The sequence below is a fragment of the Triticum urartu genome, chromosome 7A, assembly GCF_056163025.1.
Source record: "Triticum urartu cultivar PI428250 chromosome 7A, HENAU_Tu73, whole genome shotgun sequence".
Lineage (NCBI taxonomy): Eukaryota > Viridiplantae > Streptophyta > Magnoliopsida > Poales > Poaceae > Triticum > Triticum urartu.
Genome location: NC_141879.1, coordinates 29644172 through 29662230, shown reverse-complemented (window position 1 = coordinate 29662230; position 18059 = coordinate 29644172). Strand labels below are relative to the sequence as shown.

The window sequence follows — 18059 nt, the reverse complement described above, 5'->3', positions numbered from 1 at the left end:
GCCTGGGCTTGGTTTCCCTTAATGGAAATCGGAAGGGGGAAACCCTTCTTTGATAAAAAAAGAGAGAATGCATAATCTGGGACACCTGATGGCTCTCAGCTGAAACGACATTCAGAAAAACTTGGTAGGTAGTAATGAACATCAACTAAGAAGCAGCTGTACTGAAAATAATTGATGCTGACATACAAGATGCTGTAGCCTTCATCAGATACATATGGCCCCTCAGTTCTACATTCAGAATTAAAGGATCACGAGCTAATTCTTAGAAAGGAAATGAATAGCTGAGCATTATGAATCACAAACCAAAGTCTTTAATTTAACAGCCAGAGCTAAAATAACGTACATAGCACTTCACAACAAGCACACACAAACAAATAGCAGTACAAAAGGTCTGAAAATGGAAATGCGACTCAGTCTCAGTCTCAGTCTTACAATGATCAATAGGACAAGCAAAAACAAACGAACAGAAACAGTAGCAGTAAACAGAGGCAGTAGCACAAGTGAAGCACGGTCATACGCAGCAGAGGAAGCAGATTGATAGCGGAAATGGAGCCAAGGGTGCAGGTGCAGCAAGACAGTCAAAGGTACCTAATCCTGACAGTAAACATATGGATAGTATGCAAGGTTTTAGTAGACAGTAGTACGTTTTGAAACAGCAGAGGAAACACCTCATCTCACTGAATCGAATCTGGATGCGGCCCAAATAATGAATGCTTCCTCCTTCCGGCCGGTGACCTAGATAACCAACAATAGACCAACATGTTAAAGTAGCAAGATTAGAAACGAGGAAACAAAGAGTAGTGGTACTAGTTTGATCATTGCAGGTAAGTGGCTGTACCTTGCGTAGGTACACGCATTTCCGAGCAATGTGGCAAGTCAACGTTGTCGGAGACTATATTGGTACTTCCCTCGAGTTCCAGAGCATTGGCGTAACGATGTTAGGAAGTCTCTGGTGATTTCCCGGAAGGCTAGATATTGGAGGGGCAGGAGGAACACAATGCCAGCTGGGACCTCCGTCATGCTGCTGAGGTTGGTTAAGAATAGTTTCTCCAGGCTTCCCATCGAACCTTGTTGTACCTCTAGCTGAATCAGATTAGGCAGGTCTCTTAGAACGAGAATCTTTAGTTTGGGAAACCACCCGGTGAGAAATGCCAGCTGCTCTCCGTTGTATGCTCTTGTGAACTGTAGACGTGTCAAATTTGACAACCGAGAAAGGGATGGCATGGGGTCTTCTCTCAGCTGTGACCAATATAGAGATAATTCATACAAGTTCTGCCCCCCAACTACTTGGAAGAGAGGAGACTCGTCCAACATCACTTCTGCTAGTTGTCCTATCAAACATAGCTTCTTTAGGGTTGGGAGGAGCACATTCACCAGAAGAACCTCATTCTCATCATTTGCACACACATATAGGCTGGACAAATACCGCATCTGAACTAGAGACCCACAAACACATGCACAGTAGATTCCCTTCATATTCAATAACCTTAAGCTTCTCAGTTGTCTCAGCTCCCCTAAGTTTCTAACAGACTCAGCTTGCGCTTCCAATGCTTGTAGCGTATGCAGGTTTGTTAGGTTTCCAAGACCTTTAGGGATACAAACACCACTCCAACATCTAATTGCTCTCCAATTTGTATCAATTATTTTATCAGCAAATAAGTGCCTAAGCTTCTTCAGTTTCACAATCCCACTAGGTAACTCATGTATGTCAGACCCATGAAGGTCCAGTGTTAACAAATTTGAAAGCTTCTCAACAGACCTAGGGAGCATCTTCACTTTTGAATCACGCAAACCCAAATGGCGGAGACTAAAAAGATCTCCAATAGCATCTGGAATCTTCTCGATGGGTGATCCACCTAATTCTAGCACTGTCATATATCTTGACTTCTCACATAGCAAAGGTATAGTAAATGATGGCATGCTATTGTCCAGTGTAATGATTGTACGAAGTTGGTGTATACCAGAAATTGACTGCTGATTATCCTTTTTTGGTTTCTGGAGTACCAATCGTCGTACATCCTGAAAAGAGCCCTCGCATTCACCATCATAAGTAACACCAAAACAGTTCTTCTCGCACATGTCCACTGCCAACTCACGTAAGATATCGTGCATTTTGAATTTCTTCATCCTACCAAATGAGTTCCTCTCAACAAGTTGTAGCATATTTCTGTCAATCAACTCTTTTAGAAGATTATATTTCTGTCAAGCCTCAAATTATTATTGATCTCCCAACTCAGTTGGTTATTTACTCTTCTCCATTCTTCCACAGATTTCTCACGCACACACAAGAGGCTACCAACTGACACAATAGCAAGAGGCAAGCCTTTGCACTTGCTAAATATTTCCTTGGACAAAGGTTTCAACTCCGCATGACATTCATGATTTGTTTCTCTTGGAAAGGCTTTCTTACAAAATAGATCCCATGCCTTGTCTTTTGGTAAAGTTTCCATAGTTAAGGTATGTCCTCGAGAGGCATGTGCAGCAACAGTGCCTTCCCTTGTTGTGATGATCAATCTACTGCCCTTATTATTATGATTAAGCGCCCTAGACAAATCATCAAATGCTTCTGGAGTCCAAACATCATCTAATATGATCAAATACTTCCGTTCCTCCAGAAATTCCTTCAGTGTCTCTTCAAGGCGCACAATGTCCATAGTCACAGTGCTAGACAGAACACTAACATTATCTTTACAAACTTCCTCGATTATATTCCTCAAGACATGTTCTCTAGAATAAGTTTGAGATATGGAGACCCAGGCATGACATTGGAATTCCTCCCTCTTCTTCTTGTAAACATTTGCAGCTAAAGCAGTTTTACCAAGACCTCCCATTCCGAGCAGAGCTATCACAGAGCGCTCCAAATCATCACCTGCCAACCACTGCTCAAGTTTTTCTATGTTTTCATCCACCCCAACTAGATCTTCTTCATCAAGAGAGCGTGAAATATTTGCTAGATCTTGGGATCTCTTCACAATGTAATTCGAGCTGTTAGTATCCCTATTATTTATTAGGGTAACCCATCGGTTTTTTATCTCTGACAAGTGAGTGAGGCCTTTTTCTGTTTCCCTCACCTTGCAAGCTATCCGGTTGAAGGAAAGCAGAGATCTTGGCTTTTTTAACCCTTTCTTCAGGAAAAACCAACAACCTATATCATGTTCTTGACCAACTAGATACAAGTACTCATCCACCATGTCCTCCATCACATGTGCTACTTTCTGTACCTCTTCCAACCAGCCCTCGTATACATGATTGTTGCGGTTTCGAATGTCCATTTGACAGAGAACATCATGAATTACGCGAAGCTCACTAGCAACACGACCCATGCTGCTCTGTAGCTCTAGTAGTTGTGTGCCATACTTCGCAAACTGCACGCTGGCCTGGTCTGCCGCTCCCTTTGCCAAGGCAATTCCGATCTTTTTAATGGCTAGAAATAACACAATCTCCGCCATTGCTTTGAGAATTCCTAATGTCTAACTGTTGGGTGGTGGCCTTGTTGTATATTCTCCTCGATATTATCAGAATGAGGACTGCAAAATGAAGTGGTGCATTAATTAAAAATAGTGCATTCTGCTAGTAGCAAGCACTTGCCGAAATACTTGAAACTCTACAACCATGATGGAAAAATGAAATAAGCAAAACAAAACAAATAATAATCAAAATAATACTCCTAGACTCTTCGTATTGTTAACTTCTCTAACTCTAACCCACATAATCAAAGATAACAGTACTTATGACAAGCAGGTCCACGAGAATTTTAAATCGCTTGGACTGTCGTATAGTCAGCTGCAGGAAACTTAATGTTGTTAAGTGACAAGAACAAGTGACACTCGACCAAATAACAGACCATGCATGCTCCGCTTCTGTATAAGAACATCTCAGGTTGAAATGCATCAAATGTTGACATTGTCACACGAATGCACCACCTGAGACGGGTCTAACCCTCCCTCTCCTCTCACGACCGCATCGCCCCCGCGGGCGACCGGCCGCGTCCACGGCTCTCCCCCCCCGCCGCGTGGCTTCTTGGAGGCGGGGGAGCAGCTATGGGCGGGAGGGTGCTGGCGATGCCTTGCTGCAGCGTCGCCGGCGGGGCTTAACAGGCCCGATTCGGGGTGGCCTGGCATGCCCTGCTACCGCGTGCGGACGGTGACTGGAACAGTGCCGGAGGCACGTGCCTCCCGCACGACAGCAGTGGAGGTCATTCCCTCCCGCGCGGCTCCGGTGCTACTGCTCCAAGCGCCTGGTGCTTCTCCCTCCATCCTCTTAGCCTCGTGGTGGGGATCTCAGTGAGGCGGCGCGGGTGGCGTCAAAACCGCGCTGGGGCATGCTAGTGGGCGGCGAGTTGGCTGGTTGGCTCCGGCCCGGTTGGGCAGTGGGGTTTCGAGTGCGGGAGAAATCCTTGCCGATCCTGCTGGCTCTGACGCGGTGACACCTGCGGGTGCCACCATTCCTTCCTAGAGGGTGTTGGTGGTATCCATCCCCCACTCCCCTTCGCGTGCCGGGGAAAACCCTAGGGCACGTCCGGGCAGCAGCGTCGTTGGCGTCGCATTCCTTCTTGGAGGTGCTGCTTGGTACGCGGTGGATCGAAACCTTGGTCTGTGGTGGGTCAAATCTGGAGGGCACAGCGGTGGCGGGTCATCCACGCTTTGTCAAGCTGTCGTTGTTGGCATTTGTTTCTTCTTCTTTGGTCTTTTTCTTTCCATTTGGGCTCACTGTGCTACTCGCCCCAGCAACTGCTATGTGATTAGTGTTCGTTGCTTTGTAATACAAAGCGGGGGAACCCGTTTTCGATAAATGTTGACATTTGAACCAAGTATGACAAAGAAGGACTAATTTTACATAGCTGCCAGCTCATTGATATGAATATTCTACTTTCAAAGAGATATCTAATGTGACAGTTCCAGGTTACTTGGTTCCATATTTTCTAAACCTCTATATAATAGTATCTCCGGATGCATGGAGAAACAAAATAGGTAGAGTTGTTGAGTTAGCTGCCAGACAGATTTATTCCATTCAAGAAAATGATTGATGAAACAAATCTATAATGCATAGAGGTCATTAGGAGGAACCCATAAATTATTGCTAGCTGTTACTAAAACCACTTTAATTAAGTGGAACTTGGTTCAGAAAACTGTGCCGTCATTAACCAGGTGGAACTTAGTTCAGAAAACTGCGCCCTTTTAACCAGGCTATTGGAACTGGCCTACAGGATCGATCACATCAAATCACGACGAACACGCGCACAGAAAACTTTTGCCAAAGGCACGTGTCGTGCCTTGTTCTTCTTCTCTTTATTGATTTTCTGTTTTCTCCACAAGTTCAATCTCACGACCTCACCTGTATATATAATGACTAAGCCTGCGCCTAGCATACCGACCTGAACACTAAGCCTAAACCTACACGGACTCAAACACGCCTAAACAGCTAAGCAAACTCCTAGCCCGACTCAACAAGGACACGTACTACTAATCCTAACCAAACTAACATGGACACAGCCAAGACTTCCTAATGTACAGAACTTGTACACCAGCCTAATCACCGGCCACACCGATCATGATTAGCCTAGACACACAAGGTAGACTCCTAGCTAACTATGCTTTATACCTAAACATCAAGATTATTCTAACAAAGGCTTTACTCGCAAGAGTAATCCAGTCTGCTTGGAATTCATTATAAAGCAAACAAGGCTGTTATGACAGGGGTAAATCTAACGAATGCTTAAGTGCAGAGGAAGTCGAGGCTCTAGCATGTCTTGAATAGGTGCATAAATATAATCTATAATACCCCTGTGGTTGTGTAGAGTGACTGCAGTTGGTACTTGGTAGTCAACGCCTAGGTGTGCCAAGAGAAGAATCTTTTCTTGATCGGCTTCATTATAAAGCAAACAAGGCTGTTATGACAGGGGTTGCAGGGCACGGTTGCAACCTGTGTGTTGGCTGAAGTTTTGTGTGATTGTAATCCAAACTATAGTTCCTAATTAACACACAACACCAGGTTAAAAAAAACAAGAATGTTGATTTTGCAAGAGCATATGCCCATTTGTGCCAGCTGCTAAGTATGTCACCGGTAATGAGCACTATGGACAACTATGCTACAGATTAATTCCAGATTATTTGTGGATCCAAGGGAAATGATGGACGACAACTAAAACCTGAAAATATCTTCCCACTCTCAAGACCTTGGCATCGTCAAAAATTAAGAAGCCCGTCCTTCCAGGAGAGATCTTTATTGTGCTTACTAAGTTGGAAGAAATGACAATGTATTAGTCATGAAGCATACTAGGCTTGCTAACTTTCAAAATATACAGCAGGAGTGTTTCTTGTTTGCACCAAGGGAGATATATTGTTCTTAATACACACTAAGATAGCCAAAGAATTTGGAAGGACAACACACCTGCCTCGAAATGGCTTAGATCTGATCTACGTTCATGACTTCGTTGTGCATTTCTGAATCTGAAACCGTGAGAATAATATCATGGATCCTCACCAGAAAACTAGATCTCATGGCTTGGCTGTTGAGGTTGTCATTGAAGGTTAGCCATGGAGATTCTGAACCCTCATGGAGTCATGGGTGTGGCTTAGAGTGTGCAAGCCTGTTGCTGATGACAAGTAGCTGGATCTGATCTTCAATTTGAGGTGTCCTCCTTTTTCCTTTTACCAGTTATTACCAGAGAACAACCACCATACCTGGCTTGTAATGGCAAGGAAAACTGCTTATTTTTACATCGACCTAGCTACCAAAGATATTGACAGGAGAACTGAGAACACAACCAAATTAAGGGGAACACACCTTGCTTGTAGTCGACGTAGATCCGGAAGGATTTGGTGAGAGCTCCTCCTTGCGCTTCAGGATCTGAAATCACCAAAACAGTGGCTTCGGTTTGTGAGACTGGGGAATGCTAGTCGAGTTGTTGAAGCCAACAAGAAGGAACCAAAGCTCATGTGTTTCTGAGAAAAGGAGGAATCCTCATGCCGTTTAGACTTACATACACATGTTCTGGCTGGTTAGCATCACTTTTGTTTCTCTTAGCAACCCAATATTGCTCTTACCAATGCCCCTGAGATTTGCTAATCTAAATTTTGGAGAACAAGACAAGTGAGCATCTGAAGGAAGGCAGCAGGAAGCATCTTTACTCGTTAGTATAAAAAAATGTTACCGTCGTATTATATATAGGATACTATCTGTCACCATTCACCACTGGAATCGTTGTTACTAACTATACAACTTGCGGTTTCGGTCCTCGGGAGTAATTAAACATGATAGCGGTGCTGGCAGGCACGGTTAGTAGGGAAACTGATACAGAGTAAACAACTCAAGATGCTGAACTTTGTTAATGAATACTAAAGTGTGCATTTTTCTTGTTTCTTGAGAAGTTGTGCCACAGGCATGGTTAACTGTATGCTTTACGGAATTTAGTGATAGTATTTGCTTCCAGTAGATAAAGTAGTTAGTATCCGGTTTGTGATACTAAAGGAGGAGGGTTGTGATAGGCTTGGCGAGCCAACATCAAAACTCAGCCACTCTTATGGAGACGAAAAGAACATCGTTGTTCCTCTTCCGTATAGGGATACATTAGGTTAAAATGCCCCAGATATTCAAATTTGAACATAGACAGAGGGCAAACCGATCGGACATATCTGTCAGCTTACCAATATTTTATTTTCAGATAGTTGGCTAATGTGACCAAGTAACTTAGTTCCATATTTTCCTCAACATGTATCTAATAGTATCTCCAGATGTATGGAGATTGTTCTGAGTACAATCTAAGAAGCCAGAAAATGAGGGAAGGACGACGAACCTAACCAAATTCAGTCGATCCTCGTGACCTCCTTGTGCAATTCTGAATCTGATACCGTCAGAATAGTTTCATGGATCCTCGTAGGAAAGAACAAATGCTAAGTTGGTCTTGTTGTAATTGAAGTTGTATGACTGAGTGTGGTAGCTTGTTGACGACGAGTAGCTAGATTTGATCTTCAATTGGAGATGTCCTTGTTGTGCCTTTTTTCAGAACCAAACAATAACCGCCTACTGGCCTCTGTAATGGAAAGCAAAACTACTTATTTTTGCATCAACCTAGTTAGGGTAATAGTTATAGCAGTACAACATGGGATACTGAGAAGAAAACTAGGAACATAACCAAATTAAGGGCAACACACCTGGCTTGTAATCGATGTGTATCTGGAAAAATTTGGGGAACGCTAGTATCATTGTTTGGAACCTCTGGTAGTCCTCATGCCCTTTGGACTTGCACACACACCTTCTGGCTAGTTGTGAAACGCTCTTGCTTCTCTTAACAACCCAATAATTGCTCTTACCAACTCTTGAGGTTTCTTAATCTAAACTTCGGCGAACAACACAAGTGAGCAACTCAAGGAAGGCAGCGGGAAGCATCTTTGGTATAAAATGGTACCATCCTAGTGTCGTTACTCGCCACTGAAATTGTTGTTACATGGACAACTTGAGGTCCTTTGCCAAATAGTCATGATAGTTGGTGCCGGCAGACGTGGTTGATGTGGACAAATGACTGATGGAGACCTGTTAACAACAGGTGAAGCTATACATACAAAATTAGCAACTCAACAAGATGCTAATTGCTGACTGGTTCTTCATGACGTGTTTGACCCGTACACACAGATGACGAAGGAGATGCCTGACACAACCGTGAATGAGAGCAAGCTGGTCGCCGCCGGCCCAGTCAACACCAGTATATATGTCAGGCCTGCTTGGCTTGCTGCTAATAATGGGCTAATCGCTAAGATGGTGCTAATTGACGACGGTGTTTATATCTGAACATGTTTTCTTCTGAAAGCATTAGCAGTTGAGATCTAATGATACGTGTCCTATGATTTTCTTTGCGTGTAATATCCTAGCTTCAAGATAAATACTTCTCTCTGACATGCATCACCTTGCTGAATCTCTCTTTCTTTCTCATCGCTGATTTTATCGTGCCTAACTGCGTAGTCTGATATCATCTCTCGAACCTTCCCTGGTATTTCAGCATGGAGAAGGCGAAATGGGATGCTTGGAAGGCCTCAATTCCTTCTAGTTTTTCAAATTCATGGAACCACATTATTCACTGTTTTTTTAGCGAATACAAGACTGATGTGCACAAAAAAATTCCGCAAATTTTGACGCGGACCGCAGGGAAATCCAAGGAGGAAGCGGTAACAATAATAATAAGGATATATTCAGATAAGCCTGGTTACTAGCACAGTAGCGAACCTACTAGCAACAAACTAATCTACATACAAACAATCTAAAGGAAATTACTTTGAAAGAGCATCCATCAATCAAAAGGAACAGCTTTATTACCAGCACAAATTCTTGTCTCTGTACAGAAACTCTGTCATCTATTAAATATTAATGGATGGGCAGTACTCCATATCTGTTCGATCCAGCTGACAAGCACCTGCGACAACACAAACAAGTATGACAGAAATCTCAGTTAAGTCTCTGAGCCAAATTCAGTTAATTTAGAGAGACTGAAATTCAGTGTTGGTACAAGCACTAGTAGAAAATGGGGCAAAGTTTCAGGCCAGGTAAGCCCATTAGTCCCGGTTCAGTCCAGAACCAGGACCAATGGGTGCATTGGACCCGGTTCGTGAGCCCAGGGGGCCGCCCGGGCCACGTGGGCCATTGGTCCCGGTTCGTCTGGACCTTTCGGTCCCGGTTGGTGGGACGAACCGGGACCAATGGGCCTCGCTCCTGGCCCACCACCATTGGTCCCGGTTGGTGGCATGAACCGGGACCAAAGGCTCCCCCTTAGTCTCGGTTCATGCCACCAACCGGGACTAAAGGGTTTGTCCTTGTTGCGCTCAGAGTTTAGTCCCACCTCGCCAATCGAAGGACGCTCACACCTGTTTATAAGCCCGTCCCTCTCTGCCTTGTTGAGCTCCTCTCAAAGTGAAAATAGATGCCCCTATACAGGGAATTTGACCTAAATTCATAGTGAATTTCTCTAAAATTCATAGAAATTGATTATGAATTTAGGTTGAATTTTCTCTATAGGCGCATCTATGTTCATTTTTTTAGTAAAGTTAATCACAAACTTGTGATTCACACAAATTTCAAAGAATTCAAATTTTAACTATTCTAATTTGAAAACTAATGGCACTAACAGAAAGTTTATAATTTTTGGTTCCTGGGTTAAGAGATACATAGCTGGAGAGGGATCTCTGTGGAGAAAGATTGTAGATAGTAAATATAATACTAAAAATCCTAATATTCTGTGCTGTAGAGACCCACACCCTTACCAGTTCTGGAAGAGTTTTATGTGGGCCCTGCAGGCAGTGAAGATGGGGTATGAATGGCAAATAGGTGAAGGTAGATTGGTTAGATTATGGGAAGATACCTGGTATGGTAACACTCCCCTAGCCACACAGTACTGGGACCTATATGTTTTGGTTAATGAAAAGAATAAAACCATTGCAGATCTCTGGGATGGACAGGAGCTCAAATGCACCTTTAGAAGGACCTTCTCGGATGAACTGATGTTACAATGATTTGAATTGATTGAAATACTTTCCCTGACTGACTTTACTCAGGGGACAGACTCTTTGATTTGGAAGTATGAGTCTAAAGGAGTTTATTCTTCTAAGTCTCTATATGCTATTGTTAATTTCAGGGGGCTGCAGCCTATTTACCTCCCTGCTGTCTAGAATATGAAAGTACCACCTAGAGTTCAAGGGTTTTTGTGGCTTTTTTATCAGAATAAAATCATGACTTGTGATAATTTGAGGAAAAGAGGCATAGCAAAACCACTAGAATGTGTTTTTTGCAAAGAGATTGAGTCTGTCCATCATTTGCTCTTTGAATGTGTAGTAGCTAAGCTGGTCTGGACTGAGGTAGAATCTGTCTTTAACATCTCGGTCAGTGGCTTTGTTTCTGTTGCGAAAAACTGGTTATGTGTCAAGAAATGCAAGCAACTGAATGTTGTGAGCTCCGCTGTCCTGTGGGGACTTTGGAATTTTAGGAATTATGTAGTATTTAATAGATGCTCTTGGATTTCTATGAAACAGGTCTTGGGGAGAGTCTATCGTTATCTAAGGGACTGGACCAAGCTGTTCCCAGATCTCCAGGGAGGGAAAATGCAAGAGTTTCAGGAACTGATCTGGGAGCGGCTGAGAAAACCATTGATGCTGGAGCCGGGCTGATCTGTCGCAATTGGTTTGAAGATCAAAACGCTGGAGAGGGGCTCTGGAAGAATGCAGTGGGAAAGGCTGCTCATGGTGGGAGGACCACTCTGGAGTATCAACTACAGCACCCCGAGGGAGCTGACAGCATTCACGTGGTCAACATCGGGTGGGGGCCTCTGTCAGTTTAGAGCAGTTTGGCATAGATGTTGCTGAGTTTGGTGTGTGTTAGCTTAAGGTTGGTGACCTGAGGTTTGTAGTTCCAGGTGGCAAGTTACTTTGGTGGTTCTGTTGTTTCAAGTGTTGGCGTTTGTGGGAGGAGGCATGATGCTTCTTCTCTCTGACTCCGTTTCTTTATTTTGTCCTGTTGAGTCCTGGTTTTGTAAGACTTGTTCTGCTGTGGTTTCTTTCTATATGAAATGGAACCAGGGGGCGATCGCATGTTTATAATTTTTCTAAACCTAAAAGCAAAAAAGAATTAAAAAATAAAGCAAAAAACAAAAGAAAATAAATAATGCAGAAAACAAAACAAAAAACTAAAAAATAAAATAAAAATAGCAACAATAAGTATTTTGTTGTAAGTAGAAACAAAATAAAATAAATAAAGCAACAAAGAAAACAAAAAAAGTGTTTTCAAATTTGAAAACTAATGGCATTAACAAAAAGTTTATAATTTTTCTAAAACTAAAAGCATAAAGAATTAAAAAATAAAGCAAAAAACAAAAGAAAATAAATAATGCAGAAAACAAAACAAAAAACTGAAAAATAAAATAAAAATAGCAACAATAAGTATTTTGTTGTAAGTAGAAACAAAATAAAATAAATAAAGCAACAAAGAAAACAAAAAAACAAAAAAAGTGTTTTCAAAATTGAAAACTAATGGCATTAAAAAAAGTTTATAATTTTTCTAAAACTAAAAGCATAAAGAATTAAAAAATAAAGCAAAAAACAATAGAAAATAAATAATGCAGAAAACAAAACAAAAAAACTGAAAAATAAAATAAAAATAGCAACAATAAGTATTTTGTTGTAAGTAGAAACAAAATAAAATAAATAAAGCAACAAAGAAAACAAAAAGCGTGTTTTCAAATTTGAAAACTAATGGCATTAACAAAAAGTTTATAATTTTTCTAAAACTAAAAGCATAAAGAATTAAAAAATAAAGAAAAAAACAAACGAAAATAAATAATGCAGAAAACAAAACAAAAAAAACTAGAAAAAAAATAAAAATAGCAACAATAAGTGTTTTGTTGTAAGTAGAAATAAAATAAAATAAATAAAGCAACAAAGAAAACAAAAAACAAAAAAAGTGTTTTCAAATTTTAAAACTAATGGCATTAACAAAAAGTTTATAATTTTTCTAAAACTAAAAGCATAAAGAATTAAAAAATAAAGCAAAAAAAAAGAAAAATAAATAATGCAGAAAACAAAAAAAACTGGAAAAAAATAAAAATAGCAACAATAAGTATTTTGCTGTAAATAGAAACAAAATAAAATAAATAAAGCAAAAAAACAAAAAAAATGCCACCTACTGGGCCCTCACGGCCTGGATATGACTAGAAACCCATCCATGGGCCAGGATTCAGGCCCGCAGGAGGCCCTGTAGGCCCACAGGCATAGCAGTGACAATTAGGCCCGTAAGCCTGCAATGGAGAGGAGCTCGAGAGGGGTGCGACAGTGGGGCTTATAAACCACTACGCCCCCCTCTCAACTAGCGAGGTGGGACTAAACTTTCGACGCGGGCGCAGCAGCACAAGGTCTTTGGTCCCGGTTGGTGGCACCAACCGGGACTAAAGGGGGCATCGGTACCGGTTCGTGGCACCAACCAGGACCAATGCCCCCCCTTTAGTCCCGGTTGGTGCCACCAGCCGGGACCAAAGGCCGCCACTTCCCGCCCTTTGGGCTGCCGAAAAGTGCCCTTTGGTCCCGGTTGGTGCCACCAACCGGGACTAAAGGTGGCATTGGTCCCGGTTTTAGCCACGAACCAGGACCAATGCTCGGTCTATATATACAGAACTTTGGAAATTTCCGTTTCAGTTCTTCTTCCCCGCGCCGACGCCGCCGCCAGGCTGCCCTCTGCCTCTCCATCGCCGTCGTCGCCGCGCGCCGTCTCGCTCCCCTCTGACGCCGTCCCGCGCCGCCCCGACGCCGTCGCCGCCCCGACCTTGCCGTCGCCGCCCTCTGCCGCGCCTCGTCGTCGCCGCCCAGTGAGCCCCGGCCCCTTCCTTCCCCCACGCCGCCGCCTCTGCCTTCTCTGCTTGCCGCGCGCCGCCGCCACCGCCCCGGCCTGCTCTGCTTTGCCGCGCGCCGCCGCCGCCGCCCCGGCCTGCTCTCTGTTTTTTTCATACATTTTTTTGTAATTCATTGATGTATGTATATATGGATGTTGTATGTATATGTATATATGCAGATGTATGTATGATCCATTGATATGTATGAATTGATGTATGATTTTTTTTATTCATAGAATTTTTTTTGTCAATTTATGTATATATATGTTCATATATATATATATATATGTGTGTGTGTGTGCATATTCAGAAAAAAATGGTGTTGCAAAAGTTACATTTAAGGTTGGTTGATTTAATGCATTTGAGGTTATTAGTTCTATTGTTAGTGCATTTTAGGATAGTACATTCTAGGTTAGTGCTTTGAACTAGTTTAATTAGTAGTTGAATTAGTTGATTTAATAAGTACTACTTTATTTTACTATATATACAAGTAGTTTATTTTTAGTTAGTACTGCTTTATTTTATTTATAGTAATTAAGTGCTTATATTAGTATCCTTGTTTGGTGGCGGTCGCGTGGGCCAGTGACGGTGCCGAGGCTTCCGGACACCGCGGAGGTGGTACGTCACCGTGTCAACGAGGAGGACCAGCACGTCCGTCGCTACATGGTTGCGTTGGAGGGCAGGTTCGAGAATACCTGGCAGGTTCTTCAGGGATCTCACTGGAGCTATGATTATGTGATGGTTCCTTCCCTTTGGGTGTCCACCGCCCGCGCCGATACCCGTCGGGCGCTACGGTTCTAGCTGTACTAGCGATATGTATGATAGTATTCGACGTGTATTAGTAATAATATTCGACGATGTACGGACACATGGAGATGATGTAGTTTTTCTTATAATTGAATGCATCCTAATTTGAATACTACTTTATTTTGCGATTTGATTTTTCTTATTGAATGCTCAAATTCGAGAGCACTATGCAAGGCATATGCATATGATTAGTTGAATAATAATGATCTAATTTAGTTTTTGTAGTACATATATTTAATTGTACATGTTTAATCTTTGAATTATGAACTTAGGAAATGTCACCATCGGACGACGGAAGTCTCCCGGGGGAGTGCGACTGGTGCCATGACGATCGAGGTCTGTGCGACAGGCCTCACCTGGACGATGATCGGCGCTTCAGCATTAAGCTCGAGGAGACCTTCGAAGTTGAAACGGTACGCAACAACGACAAGTGTTTTTTTCATAATTAAGCATGACTTCAACTATTTCAACGTGTAATTTTCATCGTTTACAATTCGAGTATAGTTTATCCCATGCCATGCAAGACGCTATGTCTTGGAGAGGATGGATTTTGAAGACTATGAAAATTTTGAAATGAAGAAAATTCACCTAAGGACCCATCATGATGTGGATTTTGAAGTAAATATGTATAATGCTGAGAGCGTAACCCATTTTGGTTGCAAAAATTAGGAAGCATTTTGCAAGATGTATGGTTTTGATGAGGGTATGCTTGTCACCATGGATCTTGGTGATCCTGAAATCGAGCAAGACAATATGTACATTTGGGTCCTTGTTGATACGCCTCCAGTTCTACCGCTATGTGAGTTTCTCAAACATAGTTAATTATTAACTAATTTATATTGTTCATTTTAAAATAGTTGACAGCTTATTTCCATTGACAGCTTATTTTAAAGTATCAAAGAATGTGCAGAAGATGGTAGATAGAACTTACTACACCGATGGCTCTGAGTTAACTTACAAGGAGAAAAATCATCTGGTTGGATTTTGTAATAATCTTGAGTATTACAATATCTACAATCAAACTCCTCAACATTATGGTCAATACGTGCCACTAGTGCACGTGTTGAACTACGGTAACTACTATGGAGATACCCTAGTAAGATTTTTTTACTATTACGACATCCGTGCATCTTTTGCATACTTCTATAAAACTAGTACATCATTGCTAACTATGAAGTTATTACTATGTTTTTCAACAGATAATCCCAGAGGATTGTGTGCCTCATCTGATGTATGAGCATGGTCGCTTTGATGTTTTGAATATATATCCAGGTCATCCTACAAATCTCAACTGTCCATACTGGATTTCTAAAAGAAGTGGAGACATGCAAATCAGAGAATGGAAAAAATGTATGGACACTCGTAAAGAGGTTCTTGGAGGCAAAAGGAAGCGCAGCGCAAGAATTGGAGACAGGATGATCTCCATTCTCCATAATGGAGAGTCAGGGTCTATACTGTTTTATGCTAAGAGGGTATTTAGGTCCTACCTAATACTGATGATCATGTGCTAAGAACAATTAAGTAGGGTTGGTTCGATGACTATGAGGATGATGATCGTATGACTTGTTATTAATAACGAGTAGAAGGTGTATCATGATGATTAGTAGGACTTATTATTATGATGATGCATGATGTGAGCATGAAGAGTTATTATATATCAGTGGGTGAAATGAACATGGATTGGATTGAAGTGAAGGCAACATGCATGTGGTGCATGTCGAAAGTAGTACTAATCCAAACTTGAATCTAAGTCATGTTGCCTTCACTTCAATCTAAGTCATGTTTAGGCATATCATAGCGTTGGTATAAACCAAGCACGGAGATATAAGAGAGGACACTTCTCTCTATTAGCTAGCTCATAACAAACTAAATTAACCTCCAAAACCCCTAAACCAGCCCTTTTAAAAAAAAACCTCAGCTCCAGCCAGTTGCTGACGCGTGGATGCCTAGTGGTCCCGGGACCAAAGGCCCCCCTGCCTGGGCTCAGCGCGCAGGCCACGTGGAGGCCCATCTGTCCCGGTTCTGGTTAGAACCGGGACTAAAGGGTCAGGGCATTAGTAACGACCCTTTAGTCCCGGTTCAGGAATCAGGACAAAAAGGCCCTTACGAACCGGGATAATAGATCCGTTTTCTACTAGTGAAGATAAACACAATGTATGCTAACTTCAAAATTTTGAGTGGACAGCCAGCTCTCATGCTGACCCGAGATATTTTTTGCTGGCAACTTGAGAGGAATAACAGGGAAGAGTCTCAAGATTCTCCTCTACAAATATTCTGAATGTCATGAATGCATCCCCAAATTAATTGATTGACTAATTAAGAGGTGTCGCTCCGGTGTAGAGAAGATCGAGGGCGCCAATCTGCTGGACATGGGCCGCCGTGGTCAAGAGTGACGCCAATGAGACGAACTCCAGCTGCTTGGGAGCAGCCTGAGACGAGCAACGACGGTAATCCCTTGGCAGATGGTGCCACACTATTTTCTGGCAGTGACAACTTGCAAACCCTGCCATATGTACTGCAACAGCTCAACATCAGCCATCAGTGTGTGAGTGCTTCAGGGCTCGTTTATGTAACCAGTAATAAGAAACTCTTTGCAGACTGTCGGCTATAATTAAGTAAGAGAACTACTCCCTCTGCCCCAGAATATAATAACGTTTTTGATACTAGTGTAGTGTCAAAAACATTCTTAAATTCTGAGACAGAGGGAGTACTTTAGAAGCCTGTGCGTGTTGACTACTTAACCGAAAACTTGAAACCGAAAAATGGTGAACACTCTCAGGCCCATCAAAGAAAACAAGACAGGTCTACAGGGGCCTACACTTGTTGAATTATCCTTTGTCAGAGGTCTGTCATTGACAAGGAGCAACAGAAAAAACATGTATTCAGGAGAGACCTGTAAAATGTGTGGCCAATGAACAGGGATAAATAATGCCACCATTAGCAATACTACTAACAAGATGCAGGGACCATTAATCTGTCAAAGGTAGCTAGCCATGTAAGAATAATGACGGGCACTCTAATAAGTTCCCAACCCCAGTAGCAATCATGCACATTTTCCCTCATTTAACTGTTGGGCACAACCAGAATATATAGGCAGTACCACACTTGACATTTTGTTTTCTCAGTGGAAGCAACAGCAAATCAAATGAATACAACAATTTCATGTTGGCTAAAATCGAAGCCAACAACTAAAGATGGCAATGCTAGGTCGAATTCATGGATATAAGTTCAAATTCTCACGCGTGTGCTACGAGCAACACTGGAAGGGCACAGATATCTGCATTGAGCGATTTTGCTAGCAGGGAAGTTGGCTGGCTGACTAACCTCTTTGTCGCCGGCACCAGTGAAATATACATGAGACCAAAATTGAAATGCAAAAAAGCAAACCTTCTTTGTAGGAACAGAGCATGCAGTTATAATGCAGGCCGGTACAGGGATCGCTTGTTTTTGTTTTTCCTAGACCACGGTCCAATTGGTCCAGGTTCCTAGACTAGGGTTTCCGCCTAGCACCGCCACCCCTCACCTCCTTCCCCCTCGTCGCCACCCGAGGTAGCCGCCGGCAAGCCTGCATGGTCACCAGTGACGGTGGCGGCGAGGCCCTGCTCGCTCCGTCCCTGGCGAAGGACTCCGGATCTAGGGCGGCGGCCCTTCTTGGCGCGGCGGCGACGCCCTCCCGGCTGGTGGCGTTCGTGGGAGATCCTGGCCGGCGCTCTCGACCACGCGGGTGGTGTGACGGCGGCGGGCGGTGGCTGTGGCGTGGAGATCCCCCTCCTCGTCAGATCTGAGGTTGGACTCCCCTCCCCTTCAGCTCCCTCATCCTCGCTGTTTTCAGCAGCTTCGGTCGCCGGAATGGTGTGGATGGGTGCCCGGTGGTGCGGTTTTGGGACCGTGG

General features: G+C 42.8%; 1 pseudogene across 1 annotated transcript; it reads right to left on the bottom strand.

Moving 5' to 3' along the window:
* Positions 1-255: 255 nt before the first annotated feature.
* LOC147957272 (disease resistance protein RPM1-like) lies at positions 256-8386 on the bottom strand (annotated as a pseudogene). Its single transcript, XR_015610752.1, has 7 exons — positions 8154-8386; positions 7796-8032; positions 6787-6849; positions 6391-6683; positions 905-3527; positions 614-735; positions 256-529 (listed from the first exon to the last, which is right to left on the bottom strand). The product of XR_015610752.1 is annotated as a disease resistance protein RPM1-like (transcript).
* Positions 8387-18059: the final 9673 nt, after the last annotated feature.